Here is a 23,764-nt window from a genome sequence, read left to right as displayed (position 1 = left end):
GACCATAAATTTTCCTTAATTTGCCGTAGTGTAAATAGCTGGAAACCAATATTTCTCCAAGTCCCCGACGGTTTGTTTAGATTTCCCCACATCCCGCACACAAATCTTCGTAATTTTCTCATTACCTCCCGAATTCTGTCACTTTTCTTTTTATTTACACTATCATTAATTAAGGAAAAGAATCTTTAATGCACAATTTGCTACATATTAACATCCAGCCGGCTTCCTCCGTTGCCTAATGTTATTCAGCTTTCTTCAGTTACTATAAAGATACTTTGGAAATATGTTACTGAATCTCTGAGGTGCTGCTGGAAGAAAACTGTGTATCTGTAGTAGAACCAGCATCTCATGTCACGACCTATGTTCTACATAATCATCTGTTCAATGCCAGAGACGGGCGATATTAGAACACTATTCCGAAATGTTGTTATCTATTTATGGAGGCTACGAGTCGTTCCAAAGTAAATTGAATCGAACATCTCAATTTTCCATCGTATTGTTGTCGATCAAAGAGAAGGCCCCAGATCATATTTAGACGTGTTTACTGTGCGAGCAAATAGATTGGGAAGCAATCTGGGCTAGGCGCACTACTGGAGCCCTTTAATCATTACAGCTCCCATTCAACAGTGCTTAATGTTAAGGTATACAACGTAATATTGTGTCACGATGTAGCTTAAACCTTGCTAGTTAAAAAATATGCTAATATTGGTAGTGATATGTCACCCATGAGACAATTGCAGCAGAAACGGTAAAAATTCCGGGAAGCTGAATTGAAGTCATATTTCGAAAAAGTTAGATAGTCATCATCGGCACAACTTGCATCAAGAAAAGAGATTTTCAGGTGAGTTTTACAACCCGTTTTTTCCGAAGTAGTTCGTAAGACCATTTCGTTGTCATGAAACGAAAAGTTCTACTGGGTCAAGGTACATGTTGGACCTATAACTGAAATAAAAGATATTCATGTAATAAATTGAAAAACAATAACTGTTGAAGGTGAATTATACCATCTACATGCAGGCAAAAGTAATTATGCAGATTGATATTTACGAGTACGTATATCTAAGATGCTTCGCAGATGTTTTTGCCTAAGTGTGGTCTCCGCGTAAAGCGCAATCAGTAAGAAATTAGCTTACAAAAACAATGCTGATTATACCTCACCGGGAAATTCTAAAGTTATCATTGATTACAAAATATAGAATGGCGTAAAATGGTAATTTCCAAATCAGCGCTTTTTAAGTGGTACCTCATTAGATAAATATATAAACATCCCTAATGAATTTGGCTTGCCATTAATGTTTTTTCATTGAAGCAGAAATTACAGTGAAATAGTATTGTGTGTTGTTGTATTGATATCTATAAGTACCTATACACCTTGTGCTGGAATTCTCAGCAAATGGGAAAACTAAGTATGGACCAAAGGAAAATTGCCAACCAGCGAATGACCATCACATGCTGGTAACAAAAGTATCTTCTTAGGATATAATATAGTTGCCAACAAAAATTGAAAACAAATGTCGAGAGTCGCGTTTGTCTTTCAGGGTGTAAATTTCTAAAGAATACGCGGAGAGAGGGGTATTTACTTGCTTTGCTTATATACACTCGGTCAGTTGGAAACAAAATTTAAATAAAAAGTTGAACATTTTTCAAAGAGCTGTATGCAATTACGAACAAAGAAGTCTTCAACTTTTTTGGTAAAAATGCACCTTAAATTAATGGCATTGAAAGTTTTGATATTATTTTCTCGGAAAATAAATGCTGGATCCCACATATCCATACAGGTTTAACACCGATTTTTTCTTCCGGCAAACCTGGGCTATTGTATTAAACCGCTTCCGAAATTTCAATTGATGATTTGGTCCGCTGGAATCACCCAAATGGTTTCTGGAGAAGAAATTTTTCACTATTTCGATTTCAAATTTTTCCACCGATTCCGCCTGGTCAAGCTTCACATGAATCCCTGTTATTATGGAGCTAACTTCACATTAGTTTTCCTCCCAATACAGAGAATCTTCCAAACTATAATTCTGAGAAACGTTGAGTGCAGGAGAGGATAGCGTGTCTTGTGTGTTCGAATGCAAAGCCATATTCAGGACAGCATGAAAAATTATCCAATCTGAACGGGTACGAATATTTCCTGTAACCACTATAGTTTGTCAGAAACTGTGTCAAGTGGTATTTAACTTCGTCTAGTTATCGTTGAATTCACTAAATACAGGAAATCATTCATCAACACATTGGCGGATACCATCGTTGTTACCACTTTTCAGTGATTTTTGTCTCGTAATTCTTCAGTAGTCTGTAACCTCTTCAGGCAGATTCATTCTTCTTTCCCCATACAGACACCCACCTCACTTTTTAAGGTTTTGTGTGAAACAAAACCTTATTAGAATGGTGACGGTGTCTGTCTGTCCGTCTGTCCGTCTGTCTGTCTGTCTGTCTGTCTGTCTGTCTGTCTGTCTGTCTGTCTGTCTGTCACACCCGATTTATTCGGAAAGGGCTAGACCGATTGTCACGAAAATTGGTGAGAGTATGTAATCTGGTGATCCCTTTACATGCAGTAAGTGGCGCCATCTTGCGTTAAGTTTAAGGGGGGGCTCTCCGTACATGTGAATGGAGGGTGCAAATTTTTTTTTCACAGAATGTAGCCAAGTAGGGTATCAAATGAAAGGTCTCAATTAGTACTTTTCGAATCTGGTTCAATATTTGATATTAGATGAAACATAGGGGAGTAAGGGTTGAAAATATGACCCACAAAAAGTGTAACAGGTCTCGTTCTCAGAACCTATCCAACCGAAAAATCTGGAAAAAATTACAGTGGTGCATCTCTACGAAATCTAGGCCTCAAAATATATCCGGTTCCGATATCTGCACAAATAAAGTTAATAATAGTATATTTCCACATTTTAGAAATTTACCCGGCACCCCCCCTTATGTTCATCCCAGAAATACAAAATTTGGCATGAGTGTAATGAAGAATATAATGCACAGTTTGGTCAAGTTTGAAGAAAATCCAACTATTATTAACAAAGTTATTGAGGGTGAAACTTTACAATTTTTTGTGAATTTCGTGCACTCTACAACCCGCATGACGTCATCATCACATATCAATTCGTCAATACCACAACGAAATGAATTCTTATGAATTGGGTCGCAGACAATTATTTTGTTTTAGTTTTTTAGTTATTTGTCAACCAGACATGTGTGTATGTAGGTATATAATATATGCGTGCTAATGAACTTTGCGGGTAGTGCCTAATTCAGATAGATATAAGACGTAAATCGGAAATATGGGTACGATAAATTTAGATACGTGCATATATGTGTACAGCAGGTAATAGGCAGTTTGTTTGTTTAGGGTGAGCGTGATATCTATGGCTCTAATATGTACGTATGTCTCGTAGTTTGGAAAAATATGAAGGATTATGTTGGATTTGTAGCTATATAGGGACAGAGAAATGTGCGTCTCTTACATAAGATGAACACAAAACCTTTATACCCGAAGCGCGAGCTTCCGGTATTCCGACTTGTTAAGAGACTAAAACTGCAATAACACAAAGTGTCGTGTCCGAGAGTGCCCTAAGGCGTTCAACTCCTTTAGTGTCACTAAGCTAGTATTTCCGTCCAGATGGGACCTCCCAATCACAAATAACGTCCGGCTGTAACTCCGACTTCCGTTGTCGGATATCATCCGTGCTAGCCATAGCCTAGTATTCGACACTTTTTCGTATCCATAGTACAACTGTTCCTCAATCCTCATGATAATCATCACTCCTACGAACTTGATAGCCGGCTATGAACTGATGATATGCCCATCAATCGAAATATTAATTGCATCATTTTTCCTATGATTCGTGATCCAGGCCACCTCATTACTTCAATCTCGTCCACTTTCAGCTACGTTTCTATGCCGCTGATGACGTCATTAGCCTAGACTTCGACATCTTCAAATTGTTTTGCGCGGACAGCTACATCCAAATCAACCGAAAAACTGATTACCTCGTTACCTGAAACTACGTTCCACGGGAGAGACTCCAGTACAAGGCCCTGTGGCACTCCTGCTGTAGTAGTATGGCTTATCTTCCTCGCTCATATTTCATTAAAATGTCCTTTCGAAAAAACTAACCTTCAATTAGATTGGTCAAAGCCACTGAATTCTTAAAGGAGTTAGTCTACTGTTTAAACCCGAAAAATAACCTTCCGTCTTCGATTCTCCGAAAAGTCCCCAAAACCGTAAGTATACCAAAACGCCCAGCACTGGTTCATACCTTTTGCAGTTCCTTTTATAAGAGAGAACAGCGCCGTCACCATATAACAAAGACTATGGAAAGATCAACTGTGCTCCCTCTTCGTTACTTCATGATAACCCTCTACGCTGTCCCTCAAGGGTTAATATCAGTCTCTACGTAACATTTTTTAAAACATTACCACTTTTCCTACCTGTGCATGCCTCCTTCAAAGGAGTATTTTGGCTCGAAAGCATGAAGCCAGCAACTCAGCGATTTCATCTCCTTCTTTTGCTTTTGCCTTTATCCCGTTCACAACTGGGATCGGTTCGTCGTGATCGGTTGCGCCGTTTTATTTTATCAAAGGCCTGATCTGGATGTAGCCGTGAAGCCTTCAAATCATCATCCACATAAATCAGTTTATAGGGTGCCGGACTTTTGACACCTCGTATGGCAGTGCCCATAACAAGAACAAAGAGGAGTGGTCAGAGGGCAATTTTGATACATCTGCCATACTTCGAACTTTACTTTTTGGATCGTGGTAGAGCACTTAAACTCAGCGCACGAGTTCTTATGGCACTAAGTGTTGGCGTAGAGCATTCCAGATAAGTTCGTGTAGTCAAAAAAGCTTTCTCTACATCCAGAAATGCAATGTAAAAACGACGATGTTTGTCACGGTATTTCTTCATGAATTACCGCGCAGCGTGTATTGCGTCAGCAGTTCCACAGTTCTTGACAAACCCCGGTTATTTCCACAATTTCGCGAATACAGTTGTCAAGAGAATTTACTATGGTATGGAGCTGCAACCGGATCGGACGGTAATTTGAACATTCTGCTGAACTACCTTTCTTTTTAAGGTTTTGTGTGAAGCAAAACCTTATTAGAATCGATTCGATGTCTGTCTGTCCGTCTGTCGCATCCGATTTACTAAGAACTGGCTAAACCAATTGTCACCGAATTTAGTAAGAATATATGGTCTATGAATTTTCTGTCGGTGAGGTGTAATTTTTTTTTCACAGAATATTGTCTTGTAGGGTATCAAATGAAAGGGCTCAATTAGTACTTTTCCATACTGATAATATTTGTTATACCGGCTGAAACATCAGGGAGTGGGGACCCAAAATGTGTGCTCCAAAAAGTGTACCAGGTCTTGTTTTCAGAACCTATCTAATCGAAAAATCCATACGAAATCTATAATAGGCTTCAAAATCCATCCCATTCCGATATCTGGTTAAGAGGATCATCCCGGGTGAAGGCCGTTTTTTTCGCTTCCTTTAGAAATTTTTTGTGAAGAACTGAAAGAATACAGAACAATTTATACACCCATCCTCGTGGGTGTTTTTCTGCTGTCACGCTAAAGGGCGCTGCGATCATCTTAAAGAAAAAAAGTAAACGGCATTTTATCGTTGAGACTTAACTACAGTCCCCAAACTAGGATTATTAAAAAAATATGAAGAGCTAAATTTTTGGTGCCTTGTTAAATTTTTTTTTGTGAATTTTGGTGTTTTTTAAGGCTTCCTTAATGAATAAAAAAAAACTACTGAGTGAATCGCAATTATCCTAGTTTGTGGACTGTAGAAATATATTCTGAATATGTCGTGAAAATTTCAAAGAATTTCGTTGGATAGACTTGGGCTATGGTGGCAGCAGTTTTTCAATATGCGGTTTCGAGAAAAACGCATTTAAAAAGTAGAATGTGCTTTTTAACCATAAAATCTCAACTGATCGTTACTTTGCCATACCTAATCCATAAACCTTAGGTTTCTTCAGGAAACACAAGTACAGCCTTGGCTTCAATTCTTGTCCTTTTAGCGAAGTCCAACGAACGTCATTCGGACCGATAAATACGCACTTTCGTACGGCGATCGATATAAATCTGGCATGTGACTCATCACGTGTTTAACACTATAATTTCTGAACAACTCCGAATATAAAAAGATCACTTTGCCAAAAAAAATAATTCTATTCCGCGGATCCGACACACGGGATGACCCCCTTAAATAAAGTTAATAGTAGTATGTTACCATATACTGCCCCTTAAGTTCGTGCTACAAGTACAAAATTTGGTTGTAAGTAATAATATGATGCATAGTCTTGGAAAGTTTGACAAAAATCTAACTATTATTAACAATATTATAGAAGGTCAAAACTGTATTTCACGCGAATTTATCGCACTCTAAGACGTGTATAACGTCATCATCACATAAAGTCAACTCATGAACGGCGGAGTTGGAGTTTGGAAATACATATGTATGTCAAGGAATATTTTGAACTGCAAGCATATGCGAATGGGAAAACGTGAATAGGATATTTCTCACACAAACTGAACACAAAACCTTCATACCTGGAGCCTCCATCTTCCGGTATTCCGATTTCTTTCATATTGGAACTGTGGGACTTCCTTGCCAATCAGAAGTGTTCTACCTTTCTCAATACCCCGATTAAAGAAACCACTGAGTCACAGTGTTGGGTCTCAGCTCTTCGCTTCCCAGAGTTCGGATGCGTTGCGTCAGATCCTGTTGCTTTCCCCAGTTTCATTTGTTTTATTGCTTCCCTGACTTCAGTGGCGCTAACAGTTACGTCACCGTGTTTTTCGTGGTTACCTCTCGTGCACTCAATCCCACGGTCGTCTTCGGACATGGACTGACTTTGTGACCGCAATCAGAGACCTGCCGCAGCAAACTACGACTGTACCAGTCTATACCGAGTGCATGGTTCAGCATTCATACTGGTGGATGCAAGACCTACCTGTTAAAATGCAACACCACGCTGAGGCCCGAAGGTCTCTGTTTGCTTGAACGCAACCACAATCCCCATGAAGCTTCCATTAGGGGACCAACCACAAACAACCGAGCTGAACGCACGTACAACAGGAGCTCATCTGAAGTATGTGAATTCAGGGGCTATCCCGATTTCCATGGTACCGGTATACCCCTGGTAAGGTTTGGTGACCTATTGCCACTTCAAATGTGTCCCCGTGCGGATCTGATCGCCCTAATTAGGCCTTTGAAGCGTTCGCCTACTGGATCACGCCCGGCAAACTAATGTGATACAGCGTCTCCCAGTGCCGGCACTATGGAGGTTCTCCTCGGCCACTTGGTTTTGATTCAGTCACCTGAGCACCAGTCGCGCTGACAGGTGGAATGACTCCAAATGTCGGCAATGCCTGTGGAAATGGAGGATGAACAAATTCTTCAGTTGAAATTTACTCGAAATATTCTCGCCATCCGTTCCATTCCTGTCATTAACGCAACAGAAGTGTTTGATATCAGTGACGGTGGTACGAGAATATAGTCGATTTGCGTTTTACTGTTCCCACAATAAAATGTGGGAAAATGAGAAAATCGTTTGATAAACCATGTATTCATAATTACAAGGTTATGAGTGTCCACTAAATCGACTATACGCGCACCACCCCAATTGCACGCTCCAAACCCTTTTCCTCCACCGCCCATCAACTGGCACTTTATAAGTTTCTGCATCGAGAAGCTACGAGAAGGCATCTTTCTCGGCATCAGGTCGAACTGTCTGTGATGCGTCCGCTTTTAAAAAGTGAATAGTGCGATATAATGGTGAGCTTCATCAACCGTTCATCAAATCGTTCGACTTCTTTAATGTCATCACGGAAACCCTCTGAATTGGCAATGCCAACATCGTATCGAGTATGTGGACTATCAAAATAGAGAAGTTTATAGCTTTTGGCACCACATCATCGAATTTCTTGTAGAGCGCAAATATCAATGGGCCTTCTACGAAGGGCTCTTGCGAGTTTCTCGGCCTTGCCAATTAGGATGCCAATATTTAGCGTGCAGATGCCCATTTCTCTTCAGGACCGATGTCCGTCCTGCCGCGTCGACTGAACTGAATGCCCTAACATTTTTCCGTGTGTGTTAGAGTACTTCATTCAAGGCGGCATACGATACACTAAAGGAGGCAATGTGATCTGCATTGCGCTCGCTCGTAATTATTACTTTGATTTGGTTCGGGTACTCATTCCCAGCTAAATCGATTGGTATCCGACATCCACTCACGATACTGCCACCTCTGCCACCAACGAGATCAGAACTGCGAAGTTCCCCTGCGGTAGCCTAGCTTTTTAACCACTAAGTCATCCGGACACCCCTTTAACCATTGCCTTCTTTTCGATTAAAACAGACAACAAAATAAGTGGCTTTATTTTATTTAGATTGTCAGGGCAGGGTTTCAATTTCGTGAGTGTAATCAGTATTCAGTAAATTCAGTACATCAATCAGTATCGGACGACCTACACCGTTGCATGGTACTTCTCTATTATTCTGTTAAGAATATCTAGTGGATTGTTGTTTCTCCATTTTGAAATCCTTCCTTTGTTCAATTATTTCCGACAGCACTTTGTAACAAATACACCACAAAGATATCCCTTTCCCGCATGGTATTAACGTTTTCAAGGCCCTTTGCTGTTTTCGCCCATTGTTGTTGGCACTTACTACTGAGCAGAACTCTTAATGTTTTTGTTCAATTTAGGGATAACATTTTATCACGAAATACCTAAGTGTGTAAATCTCTGCAGTTATGAACTGGATATTCTGGAAATTCACAATGAAACTTTCATTCGCATCCACATCAGCACTAAATATTAGTTCAGCAGTCGCTGAATGGTTAGAGTATTCGAAAAAAATAAATTGAAATAAATAAAAAGTTAAACCTTTTGAAAACACTTTCTTACTTGATAACGCGCTCTATCATCGTCGGAAGTTACTGAAAAAGTCAGAAACAGGATTTCATTTTACTTCAAATCAAAAGGAAAAGTTTTCTCAAAGAAAATGTATTATTAACGATACTGGAATCTGCGCATCACCGATTCGGATACACTTCATTGCTTTTGTACGGGCAGTTCAATGTAAGATGACGTTGGTGTTCTTTTTAACACTGAACAAGCACGAAAAGAGGAAATGGAGCTCGAAGGAGAATTAATAACAACCAAAAAGTATGTATTACACGCTCAACTGCTTCACTTCCTGAATTGATAATGCGGAAATCAGATTTTGCTTTGAGCCGAAACGTACATATGTTTATCTGTGTGGTGTTGTGGGAGTGAAATTTAAAGATTCCATAAAATTGAGTTATCGTGTGTACAATTACATATATAAAAATTTACACATGCATATATAATAAGAAAATAAAGTACGAAAGACTCACTGCCATTTAAATGGGAAATAATACAATAATTTTCAATTTCACAACCCTTTCTAAGGCTGCAAATAAGAATAAAATAAAATCGTATATTTGTTTATAAGCTTAACTGGTCGTCACACTTGGGAGTTCTATCTTTTCAGTTCTGGTAGAATTTTAGACTAATTTATGGTTACGTAATATAATTCTGGAGGAAACTTAACCCAGACATAGCATTTAATCCATAAACAAGCTACAACTTCAGGCCTGCCTTACACCTAAGCAAACCACATCTTGGCAGGGAGTTTGAATTAGCGATGCAGAACCGGTGCTAATAAAGTGTTATCCAGATTGGAATGATTGCACGGTTTTTTTTGTGTGAAACAAAACTATTAAAATCATTTCAGTGCAATGTTTCTGTCACACGCTCTTTTCTCAGAAACGGAAATATCGATCGACGCGAATGGCGTGAAGGGTGGGAATAGTGAACGCCCATACAAGCCGTCAGTTACATCCTTCTACGTTGAATTTAAAGGGAGGTCCTCATAAGTACAAAAAAGCGTCTACAATTTTTTTCATCAAATATAGCCAATGTGGAATATCAAATGATGGGCGTCGTTTAGTGCTTCACGAATCCGCTCTTAGTTTTTACATTTGTTGGAAAGGTGGGGAGTGTGGCCCATGTGACCCATTTTCAGAAACTACCCAAATGAAAAATCTGAAAAAATCATGAACCTCTATACGGTTTCCAGGCCTCAAAATACCCTCCAGACCGATATCTACTCAAATAAAGTTAATAATAGTATACTACTATTTTTTCAGGTTTTCGAATACAATCATTTAGTTCATCCTAGAGTCCTCTTCCGTGTAAATTTACTGAAACTCAAAACACTAAATGTCAACATCACACTAAAGTGAGTGGTCTGACATACCTAATGCATATACATACATTACGGGCTACGTACGAATGGAATAGTTCTGCACTCAAATATACTTACACAGGAAAAACACAAAACCTCATATACCCCCGTCGAACTTCCGGTTTTCGACTCGTTTCGTTTTCGGGAACCACTTATTCAGTGCTATACGTCTACCAGCAGATCAATCCTATCATTTCAACTAATTTAATCGCTTGAAAGACTGCAATAACACACGGAGTTTCTGACGAATTTCAACAGGCGTCTTTCACCTGTTTCCTGAAACATTCGCGGTTTGCTCTATGAGCGTAAAAGCAGGAATTTACGAAAAACAAACTTTAAGCATTTATTTTAGAGTACTCCGTTTAAAGAAGTGCACCATACTAACCGAAGCAAGTGTTCCATAAATTAGAATTGTTTGAATGGCCAGTGTTAACGCCCACAATTTATATCTAATTGAAAGTTGCGATCTCCTATTTGTTAGCGAATACGATGAGCAAAAGTAATTACGTACCTTGAAACAAGTATTTTTACGGTTTTGTATAAAATAAAACCTTATTAAAATCGTTTGTTTTTCATTGTTTTTTTTTTCGAGGCAGAAAATATCGAAAACCACAGTGTGGGACTTTGACCCTCTAAAACCACCTCTCCTCACTCGCTACGCCCCGCGAAACTATCCAGAATCACTATATCGTGGGGCAGGTTAAAGCCTACCGGCTTTCCCCTACGGTGACAATTGTTCCTTCCCTGCCGCCTTTGCGGAATGATCGTTTCCACTTGCGAGGGTCTCGTCAAGAGAAATTGAAGCTGTTCCCTCTCATTTGCACACACACGAAGAGTATGTACTCTAGGTCCTCGTAATAAACATTTACGATAGAAGGGTGAATCATCATGTCCAAAATAATGTAACTACCAACGGTATCCACTATGCCCGCGACTATGAAAACTACTTCGTCTCACATTGTTCGGAATGCGATAGCGACTGTTAACGCACTCAGATATACTTCTATACGCCTGAACATTAAAGGCTTTTGTCCAAACTGGTACTGCGTAAAGCAACATGGATGAACACACTCTGGATAGCAATTGCTTCCTTCGCGGTTTAGGTCCTCCAATATTCGGCATCATGCCAATTACCGCAGGTACAACTTTCCCTACTTTCTCGGGCGGATAGCTCAAGTGTTCTTTGAAGGTCTATCGGACTCTATCACATGCTGCCCCACACGAAACCGTAGAATTTCTTTCAGTTTACGACTCCTCACCAGTACAGGGTCAGTTATATTCAACAGTCTGTTCCGCCAACCGATTAGGTGTCTCACATAATCGGACAGTATCCTCCAGGTAGTGGTCTGGTACAACAATTGCAACGCCATCTGCATAGCCAATAACTTGTAACTTGTCGAAGGAGTTTGAAGCGCAGCACCTGGTCACACATCACGTTCCAGAGCAGTGGGCCCAGGACCGTTCCTTGAACATACTTCCCGGTTACCAAAAATTCAATTGAGCCAACTTCGTTGTCATAGAGGAGCTTTCTATCCTCGAAACAATTCCTGATAATTAACTGAATATACATAAAATTCAACTGTCGTCGCAATGGTTGAGGGTCGTCATGGGTGTCTGTGTTCGTCTTGCGTTTGTCTCGCTACTGCTAGCTTATCACTTGGACAGCGTTAAGAATGATGATAGTGAAACTGAAGCACAATCTGACTATGGTGATTCCTCACTAAGGAGTAAACAGGGAACGCTAAATTCAGCTGCGATAAGAATCATCAACACGAAAACTGTATTGTTGTGTAAACATGCCTCCTCCTCTACATTTGGGATCAGCCTGTTGCATATAATGTGCTCAAGCAACTTTCTCATATTGTCCAGCAAATAAATGGGACGATACATCGATGGCTCACCAGATGATTTACCACTTGTTGGTAGCAGAACCAGCATTTGTATTTTCCACTGAGTCGGAAGATGGTCTCTGGATATCAAAAATGAAAATGAACCCCTTCGGTCTTGCTTTTAGCCACTTTCGGTATTCGTTCTAGCCCGGGTACTTTTTTAGCCCCTATTTTTTTGCAGGCAATGGTAAGCCCAGCCTCTATTATACTTGGGGGATGCACTCTTTCGACCGCTATAATGCATTTGCTTTGCTGTGGAAATAGAGTGGTAACAATTCTTTGCAATAAAACTAAATACTTGAAAAGGAACGCAGTACACTGAGCGTGCCACTCAGACGGCTCAACGCGAATCTGCCCTGCTCACCAGCCTGTAGGATGTCGCCGCTGAGTATAAAATGTTAATGGCCGCTTGGCTCTCGGTCAGAACGGCTATGTTGCCCTTGGAACTCGCATCATTCCTCAGCACCAACAGGCTTCCAGCCTCGCCACTACTTTCGCTTGGAATTAACAGGCGAATTCTGGGCAACCGCGCACACAATGTATCCGAGGAAATTCCCAAACCGACTACACAAACAATCTTTGATCCGTCGGGAAATGAGTAAATCTTACAAATATTTGCAATTGCAGGCAAATTGGATTTTCTGGATATCTTCCTTACCATATTTTCCTTAAAGGCATTATCTATAATATATAATTATAATGGCAATTACACGGTTACAATTACACAGCGATCCACATTTCTGCATTGTTTAACTTATTGTAAATCTATACAAGATTCAAAATGTCAGCAATGAAATCTCTTTTCATTTCTGCTGCTTTCATCGTCTTTAAACTAGATTTCCACTTCATCAATTTAAGTTGGATTATTAAGTTTTAGCAATTTAGAAATCTACCCACCCTGGCACTTCTTAATTTTTCCAAACTACAAGACGTAGGTATATATTACAGCCATAGATATTATGCTCACCCTAAATAAATAAACTGCCTATTTCCGAATACTGTACATATATACGAACCTATATAAATTGATTGTACCCATATTTCCGGTTTATTTCCTGCACAAAAGCATACATATGTACATATATAGTACGTATATTAAATACGGCTCGTTTAATGTACAAATATATCTATCTGAATTAAACATTACCCGCAAACTTCATTAGCAGACGTATACTATATACCTATATACACACATGTCTGGTTGGAGTAACTGATATTCATATAGAAATGACTAAAAAACTAAAACAAAATAATTCTTTCCGACCCCATTCATAAGAACTCATTTCGTCGTGGTATTGGATATATGATGATGACGTCATACAGGTTATAGAAAAATTCACAAAAAATGGCAAAGTTATTATTATATTAACTTTATTTGTGCAGGTATCAGAACCGGATGTATTTTGAGGCTTAGATTCCGTAGAGATGCACTACTATGAATTTTTTCAGATTTTTCGGTTGGATAGGTTCTGAGAACGAGACCTGTTACACTTTTTGTGGGTCATATTTTGAGCCCTCACTTCCTTATGTTTCACCCAATGTCAAATATGGAACCAGTTTTGAAAACTACTAATTGAGATCTGTCATTTGATACCCCACATGGCCACATTTTATGAAAAAAAATGTTGCACCCTCCATTCACATCTATGGGGAGCCCCCCTGAAACTTAACAGAAAATGGCGTCGTGCGTCGTGCTGTATGTAAAGGGAACGACAGATTACAAATTCTTACCAATTTTCATGACAATCGGTCAAGCCGTTTCCGAATAAATCGGGTATGACAGACAGACGGACAGACAGACACCGTCTCGATTCTAATAAGGTTTTGTTTCACACAAATTTTTAAAAACACATTTTGTGCTCCTCCTCCTGCAAACTACTTGCCATTGAATCCTCAAAAGAAGAAAGTTTCGACATGGAAGTGCTCGATTTCACAAAAGTTCGATTTTCATGGTCTGCTCTATAAAACAGACATTGCTGATTTGCTGTAAGTTGCAATTATTAATGATTTTCCGTTAAAAAAAATTATAGGCGTTTTTCTCAAACCGTTTTTTTTTGAAACTGATCAACCGGTTCGCTTCAAATTTTAACTACATATTTTATATATGTGTGTGACAATCGTCCCTAGCATAATTAAGTTAAAATATAAAATTTTGCAGTTTCCGTGCGACAACATTTGAGAAAAATTTATTGCTGATTTTTTCTTTAACCATGGCCATTGTTTTCTTCTTTTGCATAAGAAAATTTGATTTAGGTACGGGCAATAGCCATTTGTTCGCTGATCAACAATATTTTTAGCTTTTCAGGTTCATACCATCCAAACCGGAGATTTTTACAACGCAACTGAACTACCTTTATTTCAATGTATTTTTTATAACGTTATAATTAATTATGACAGTGGGAAATTAGTAATTTCTTTTATATTTCAAGGCTATATTAATGTAACCCAAAAGGACTTAAATCATTATATGCAATAGAGTTCGCGAAAAAAAATTCCTAAAAATAAGTTGATTTTTTTAGACGAAAGGGTAGCAAAACCACTTAAAAAATCGAAGAGAGATATAATATTTAGAGTATCACATCACATTTTCCCTAATTTGTCTCAGTAAAAATTAGAGTTTTCTTTTGTTGGTTATACAGATGAATCTAATATACAAACTGTGGACGATGTGGTGGCGTGCATTGTTTCATATTCGAAAGTTACAAATCGCCTCACAATGCAAGTTTTTTTTAGGATCATTGTCTGCATTGTGTGCAACTTTTCTGTGTTAAAATTGCGAAATATTCCCTTTTGAATTTTCCAATTCCAGGGTATACATACATATGTATTTATTCAATAAACAAGTTGGGAAACCGGAAGTTGGACACTTCAGATATGAGAGGTTTTATGTATTTCTTTTATAACGCCATTTGTGTGCCTTTGTCCCAAACACGCAGCGCTTACCCGGATCGGTGACCCCAAGGGTTGCAGAGGCAGCTTTGTAAATCGAGTCTTTCATTTGGTTCCATGAGTCTTCCCCATTCGTAATGGTCGGCGATCGTATGCGTGAGACCGTTTCTTCTTTCTTCTCACCAAATCGCCAGCATTTAATGCGCGGCGGGCCAGTGCCAGCCGATGTAGAGGTGCGATGGTCTCATAGGGAACAACTTTGCAATCAGTGACAGTGGTAAAATGTTGGCGTCTTTAAAGCCGGCTTCGGAAAGTACTTATCGAGACCTTTCATTTTCACATGACTACATTTGATGAAAACAAAATAGACACCCCCTTTTGCTTGTGTGGGGACCCCCCTCCTAAATTCAGCGTTCGCATAATTCTACCGAATTTTGTATGGATCGCTACAACCGTCTCCGAGAAAAATGCGTGAGACGGACAGGCAGACACTGAAACAGACAGAGTAAACCGATTTTACAAAAGTTTTGTTTTACACAAAACCTTAAAAAATTACACTTATCCTAAACAAACAAACTTTCCACACTACCATTACTCATGCGTATATAAACAGTTAAATTGAATATCATGGCGTATAACGAGTACCATTCAGTAAGCCACCAAACTAACTAAATTTCGCGCCTTGCGATTTTTTAAAAATTCCGTTAAATTTTAAAAATTGCTACGTTTCACGAGCTAGCTAGCAAGAAATCAAAATGTAGTAGGCCAAAATGGACTCTGGCATCTATTTTTACTCACATTATTCCGGTAGATGTATTCAAATAGTGATTTTCTGTCCCAAGACTTGAATATATGTATGTATATATTACGCTAGGCAACGGTCATTAATCGTCCAAAAGAGCTTGATAAGGCTCTTGTGATGCGTATTATGTGCAGCAAATATAAATACATACATTTTCTTCCCCAATAGTAGGCGTAAATCTGAGATTAGCACTCCTTAAATAGACTCACTTCCGTTGTCCTTAAGTAGACAGTTTGAGAAAATATGTAAAGAAGCTTACTTCAAACTCAATTTCTCTTCTGGCTTTTACTAAACCCATACCAAATCCACAAGGGAAGAAGATTAGCTTCCTCTAATGAAAGGGTGAATAGAGGAATACAATGGCGGTTTTCCACTTTAGTGAGATGAACATGAGATTCATTAGATTCTAGCATAGTCCAAGGACATTCAACCAATAAATCTCTCATTTCAGATTTTCGGATTTGCAAGTGTAGAACAAGACATTCGGCCCCATTGTCCCTCGCTCGCAATGTGTATGTACTTAATATGTCACTTTAGTCTTATACTGATATTCAAAGTCTTAGTTGAAGTAAATTTGCTCAAAACAGACTTTTTGATCTATTATTTGTTGCTAATGATGTGATTGCATTCAAACCTGGTAGTATCGTGGTCCATGTTATAGCTCAATAATAATAATCATTGGCGCAACAATCCATATTGGATCAGGGTCTTGAAATGTGTTAGAGCACTTCATTCAAGGCCGTCACGGTACATTACAGTACGCTTTAGGAGGCAATGTGGTCAGCCAGAGATTATTACCCTGATTTGATTCAGGTACTCATTCACAGCTGAGTCGACTGGCATTCGATATCCAGTCACAATAACAAATCCCTCTGCTATCAGTGAGATTTCACCTTCCACTACGACAGTCCAGCGCTCTAACCACTTAAGCCATCCGGAATGCATTTACGCACAGATTGTTGGACTCCCGCCGACCTGTAACCGTTTGTGATATTACTTCGGGCTAGCCCCCGAACTCTCCCACCTTGTGGAGCCTTCTAATCAGGGAATTCTTTTCACCAACAGGAGGGGAGAGGAAGGAGGAAACTGTCAGTTCAAAGAACCTCCGCCACCCGGCTCCTGTAACGGTCGAGCTCTATCTTTTTTACAACGAGAAGAACCCAAACGTTAACGCTCCTCAGCATCTCCTCGAGAATGTTGCCTGGTTTAAATAAAGCTGCTGACAAATCCCATCCTACTTTACACAAGAAAAAAATATGATGTGGGCGTGTCGTCCACCCACAACTCCATTGCAAAGCACACAATCCAGAAATCGTACTTTCCAATCTTGTGCAGATAAGAGTGAAAACCTCTATGCTCACTTAAGAACTGGGTAAGGAAATAGTCGGCCATGCTTCCAATTCAGCCACACACCTAAATTGTCAATGAGCCGCGCAGTCCATCTGCCTCTAGTTTCATTTTGCCAAAAGAGTTGCAATTTATCTGCATAACCAAATAGATGTGACTCTTCTGGAATGTCGAGTTTAAGTAGACTATGATAGAATGTGTTCCAGAGATCCGGCCCTTGGATGGATCCCTGTGCTACGCTCGATGTAACCTCCATCCTTCTCTCACCTTCTATCGTTTCATAGAGCAGAGAGCGGTTCCGATCCTCACTATCCGTAACAGATAGTTCGGCGGGTGGAAAGTATTGTCTGGTGTGCCAGTATGGGGTGCGCCGTACAATGCGGTCCATCTGTTCGACCTTAAATGAACAGTGTTTCCGCAGAGCTCCGATTTTTCAGGTTGCCAGTTGGTAACCGAGTCCCCACGAGTCCCCATTCACCTCGTCCACCAGATCCTGCTAGCAGTGAGCTTTGCTCCTGTTTATTGCGCTTCGGAGATCTGTACTCTGCCAACATGATACATGCCTCAACCCCGTCGTTAAGATGGTGTGTCATGCGTCGGAGTCTGTGACACTCCTTCCAGAGCTCTACTATTTCCGCCGTCCACCAACACATAGAAGGTCTGCCACGTCTCGATGCCCTCCTGAGCATGAAAGCTCCGCAGGCTCCAGTTATCAGGTTGCAGTGCAGTGCAGTGCCGCCCTACCTGTTCCACAAATCTCGACAAACCTCCCAGTGTTTACCTTTCTGACGTCCCGCTGGTGTTTAAAACTACCAGCCCTATTCGAAAACTCGTTTGCCTTCGGAGGCGCTATTTCGAAAACTCGTTTGCCTTCGGAGTCTGGGTGAGGCGTGGCCCATACAAGTGCCCTGACATTGGAGTCACCCCCGACTCGGATTCGCCCATCTGTGCCAGGATATCGTCTTCCATAGCGTCGAAAGTCTGGTATTAGATTGACATTGAAAACCGTGACATTACGTTAAACAAAACCGTCCCCTCCGTCCCTAAGGTGAGTGCCGTCCCGAACCCAGATGGCAGCGATACGTGATATGTCGAGGTACCATGAAGGTGGGTCGCTATTTCGATACTGAGTACTGATGAGTACTAAATCAGCGCCATCAACTCGTGAGCGGTGGCACTCCGGTGCATATCGATTTGTAGGATGCGAATCATGTTGACCGCGTCCTAGTTCTTTCCAGTTCTGCTCTGAAGATTGAACACCGCCCCAAGCCCGCAGTGTGTGCAACGTTCTCATTAGACGCGCTACAGTCCCTGCATAGGACGCAACTCTCCTTTTCGTTGCAGGTACCCTTCTGTCAGGTCCCCGACAGGTTGCAGTCGTGTGTCCATAATCCAAGCATCTGTAACATTTGGTTTAGGCAACCTGGATTCGTATTCTAAACACAATTCTGATTTTCCCGCTGTTTAGAAACTTCATTGCGAATTGCTCGGCAACTTCCACCAAAGCGAGCTTTTGGGCTCGGGAATTCGCAGAGATAATACCAATCGAGACATTGGTTACCTCCGCACGTTCGTGTTTGATAGCCTCTTCTACCTCGTTCTTTTCTGTGAGGCAGTCAAGGTCTTTCTAGAGAGCACGTGGGTTCTTGGCTTTCAGCTTTCTCTCCCAGAAGCCCTTTGACTGCTTCATAGAACGTACCTTCCACGTGCTACTAACATTTGAAGGCTCAGAATTTTCACTGAGAGTATTTCGGAGCCTAGGCGTCTAATAGTGGAAGCTAGATTTTTTTTCAGATTTTGCGGCTGGTTAGGTTCTGAGAATGGGGCCCTGTAAGAAACGACGATATATATGTATTTTCCAGCCTGGGTCGTAACTACCTAGTTCCTTGAATATGTTTATTTCGGATGATTTTTTTATGTCCAAAGTTATCGAAACTTCTGAAGTCTACGGCACAGTATGATGCCACGACAGTCCAGGGTGAAATTACTTGAGGCGCGCATAAATTCAACTCCAAAATGAAAGTACACAGTAATTAAACTTCCCTTATAACAATTTCATGGCAGAGTGCGTATTCTTTATGAAAGGTAGGGGAAACTTAACAAAGTTAATATCAAAAACACGTTGCGAGTACACACAAAGTATTTCTAGAACTTTGCTTGGGTGAAATTTAGAACCATGGGGGCGAATTTGAAGTTGCGTTCACGAGCGAACTTATTAGCGTACGTACATCAAAAGGCATTTTTAACATTAAATCTAGCCATGAAGTCATTGAATGCTTGTAGCAAACTCCAATTCCATTCCAGGATGTGAATCTACTTGAACAAGTTGAAACACATGAATCGTAAGGATTTGCAAATTGGGTGCTTCAGGCTGCTGAAAGACGCAAACCAGTAGAATATGACATCATGGCGTTTACGGAACTTGATTATAAGCAAATCAGTAGGTCAAATACTTTCTCACACTTCTGTGCATTGGATGACAAAACTTTATTTATGCTTAATAAATCGTTACTACTGCAGCTGATTAATACCCGCTAACTACTAAGTTTACTTGTCTGATAGGATTCTATTTTAAACGAATTAAAAATTATTTTCCAATGTCGACTCATAATGAAAGAACTATTTTAAACAAACATAGTTCTTTACTTTTTTCTTATGAAGCAAATGAAAGCTACTAATCTTGGTTCGCGGGGTTCTGTGAATAAGTTGACACTAAGCGATAGCATGTTAACATACAATACTTCTTCTTATGCACTTTTATTAGTCAACCGTAATTTACTTCTGTTAATTTTAAGACCTGGATGTGACTTCCCAGCTACTTCGTTACATATATCCTTCGAAATTATTCCACAATTTGGTGTCGCTTTAGTGTTGCTTCGGCAATTGTGGCCTTGACCAACACTTCATCCATTCCCTATTCCGTAAGATGCCTGCAATTTCTGATCAATATGTGAACTTTAAAACACTTAGTCTCTGCATTTGATTGGGAGCTAACGACACACGTTCGCAACTATGGATGTAGTCCTTAACCTGTATAGCCGTTTTAGGCCAATAGAACACAACTGCAGTCTACTGAAGTTTAACAACCCCCATGTTCACTGGCAGGATGATCACGTGCAATCGTTTGTATTGTTAGATCTTCCGGAATCCAAGTCAATAACCTATTCTAGCAACAATCTCCTGGAGCAAAATTGGTTCGCTTGCATATAAATGCAGGACAAAGATATTAGTGAAACTCTCCCTGATATGGTGATATGGTCGATCAGTTGCGTATTATCACCAGATTGAATAGCTGTAGTCGCAAATCATCCACTGGTGAATGTGTGTATATGTACTAGGTGGACGGCAAAGTTCCTAGTCTCACATAAAAAAAAATTTCAAGTCAAATTTGACTTTATTATTCAATATAGTTGCCTTCGAGGGCGATACAACGATTATAGCAGTCGTGCAATTTTTCAATACCATATTTATAGTACGATTTTTCTTTAGCCACAAAATAAGCCTCGGTTTCGGCGATTACCTCTTCATTCGCGCTAATTTTTTCCAACAAGCATTTTCTTGAGGTCTGAGAACAGGGCAAATTCGGCGGGGGCCATATCTGGAGAATACGGTGAATGCAGTACCAATTCATAGCCCAATTCATGCAGCTTTGCCATTGTTTTCATTGATTTGTGAAAAGGGACATTCATCATCATCATCAACGGCGCAACAACCGGTATCCGGTCTAGGCCTGCCTTAATAAGGAACTCCAGACATCCCGGTTTTGCGCCGAGGTCCACCAATTCGATATCCCTAAAAGCTGTCTGGCGTCCTGGCCCACGCCATGGCTCCATCTTAGGCAGGGTCTGCCTCGTCTTCTTTTCCTACCATAGATATTGCCCTTATAGACTTTCCGGGTGGGATCATCTTCATCCATACGGATTAAGTGACCCGCCCACCGTAACCTATTGAGCCGGATTTTATCCACAACCGGACGGTCATGGTATCACTCATAGATTTTGTCATTGTGTAGGCTACGGAATCGTCCATCCTCATGTAGGGAGCCAAAAATTCTTCGGAGGATTCTTCTCTCGAACGCGGCCAAGAGTTCGCAATTTTTCTTGCTAAGAACCCAAGTTTCCGAGGAATACATGAGGACTGGCAAGATCATAGTCTTGTACAGTAAGAGCTTTGACCCTATGGTGAGACGTTTCGAGCGGAACAGTCTTTGTAAGCTGAAGTAGGCTCTGTTGGCTGACAACAACCGTGCGCGGATTTCATCATCGTAGTTGTTATCGGTTGTGATTTTCGACCCTAGATAGGAGAAATTGTCAACGGTCTCAAAGTTGTATTCCCCTATCCTTATTCTTGTTCGTGTTTGTGTTTGACCAGTGCGGTTTGATGTTGTTGGTTGATTCGTCTTCGGTGCTGACGTTGCCACCATGTATTTTGCCTTGCCTTCATTGATGTGCAGCCCAAGATCTCGTCCCAATGGCCGCACATAAGGACAAACGACCATATTACGACGACAAAATCGATTTTAAATATTTTTCCCAAATTCAAAAAAAATGCGCCAGAAATTTACACTATAAGTCCCTTTATTGTGAACTAGAAAAAATTTCCTTTTTTCTGCGACACAGCGCTCATCCCATGCGCGCAAAGTTGAGTAATTGTTTCTATTCGTTGATACTGGTGAGTTACAACAAATTGTTGACAGTTACTATACGGTCGTTACACTTTTGTTAGTAAGAAAAATTAAAGTTTTGTATCATGAATTTAGAATCGTCAGGTAGGTACTTTAATTTGCAGTTATTAATATCATTACTGTGTACGAAGTAATTACTTAGTATGCGTATCACAAAATACTACTACTTGATGTTTAAAAGAAATTGAAATTTTGACTTTTGCTTGTGTTACAAAAAAAGTTCCAAAAAGTTCCATGACTTTTTTTTACTTGTTTTGTAGCACAACGTATAGCTGATAAAGGCATGTAATACTCATGTCCCCCCGTTTCCCCCTTTTCTTAAAATCGCTAAATTTCTTTCAGGTAGTCGACTTGACCCTGTTCCTAATGAAATTCGAATTAAGAAAGGGGAACTTTTTACAGTGCTAAGAAACAGCCAGCGCTGGGCTGTCGTAGCGGAAGGTCGCGGTTCAAATCTCGCTGGGGGCAGAGGAATTTGTTATCGTGATTGGATGTCGGACACCAGTCGACTCAGCTGTGAATGAGTACCTGAGTCAAATCAGGGTAATAATCTCGGGCGAGCGCAATGCTGACCACATTGCCTCCCACAGTGTACTGTGGTGTACCGTTACGGTCTTGAATGAAGTGCTCTAACACACTTCAAGGCCCTGATCCAATATGGATTGTTGCGCCAACGATTATTATTATTATTATATAAGAAACAGCCAATTCAACAAAATGTCATCAGCCAAATGTAATCAACAATTGATTGGCTACATAACGGAAAAATTTGCCATAAACGAACTTTCAGAAAATTGCTCAAAGCAACTGAAAAATGTAGTAAAAACGTTTGTTGCAAAATTATTTATAAAATGACGCAATTCTCATTACACGTATGAGCGGTTTCGGAACAACAACATGAAATGGCTTGATGAAGATTTAAAACTTCCAGAGATATTTGAATTAGAGCCGCTTCGGCTATCCGGAAGGCCAAAAAAGGACTTTGAAGAAAGTTCTCTACGTACTAAGCAAAGGCAGATCAGTGAATTAACATCAAGCATAAGCACAGACAAATTGTACATGGCCACAGAATCAAGCTTAGTCAAATCTGGAAAGAGAAGTGTAGCTAAGGTTGTAAAATTAGCCATCCAATCTTCACCCAACAAAATTAAAAAAATGACGACTCCTCACGATACACAATCCTCTGGTTCTATAAGAGCATACAGCCCTGAAGAGGCTTTAGGTCTTGTAGTTGATCTTGGCCTAACCAAGGAGGATTATATAACCATGCGAGTTGGAGCGAAGGAAAGAGGGGCTGACATTTACCCTTCGTATCATTTAATAGTAGAGGCAAAAAAGATGTGTTATCCTCCAAACATTACCGTTTCTGAAAAAGAAGCTTTTGTGCCCTTGCAAGATCTTCTTACACATACAGCAGAACGTTTGACACAAGTACAGGCTGAAGTAATTCTTCAGAATATTTCGGAGAACTCCAATATCATCGAAATTTATTACAAATGGGGTTTAGATGGAAGGGGTGGGCATAGCATATACAAACAGAATTTTGCAGATAATTCATTATATGCCGATTCTAACATTATTTTGTGTACAATAGTGCCATTGCAAATGTGTCAATCTAATAATAATAAAAAACAAATATTTTGGAATAATTTAACCCCATCATCGACGAGATATTGTCGTCCAATTGCATTGAAAATAAAAAAAGAAAATATTCAAAATGTGAAAGACGAATATAAAGAGGTGGAAAAACAAATTTTGCAATTGGAGCCTACTATTATTCGTATGGATGCTAAGGAAATAAAAATTAAACATGAAGACGAAGAAGCAGAACTCTAATTTTAAAAAAATGTACTTATAT

The 23,764-nt window shown here is 40.0% G+C and overlaps 1 protein-coding gene across 5 annotated transcripts in view; it reads left to right on the top strand.

The window, feature by feature from the left end:
• The first annotated feature begins 270 nt into the window (after positions 1 to 270).
• LOC119651874 (gonadotropin-releasing hormone receptor) overlaps positions 271 to 23,764 on the top strand; it is a 149,601-nt gene continuing 126,107 nt past the window's right edge. For 3 of the 5 annotated variants that reach the window (XR_005249502.1, XM_038055684.1, XM_038055682.1), the window contains exon 1: positions 274 to 841. The gene's annotated coding sequence lies outside the window, so the exon portion shown is untranslated. Of the gene's footprint in view, positions 842 to 23,764 lie in introns of all 5 variants that reach the window. The other 2 variants (XR_005249503.1, XM_038055685.1) reach the window with 1 other exon arrangement.

Source organism: Hermetia illucens, chromosome 3 (genome assembly GCF_905115235.1).
Source record: "Hermetia illucens chromosome 3, iHerIll2.2.curated.20191125, whole genome shotgun sequence".
In the NCBI taxonomy this organism is placed as follows: domain Eukaryota; kingdom Metazoa; phylum Arthropoda; class Insecta; order Diptera; family Stratiomyidae; genus Hermetia; species Hermetia illucens.
Note: the sequence above shows the minus strand (reverse complement) of the source record. Positions and strands in the feature narration are given on the sequence as shown.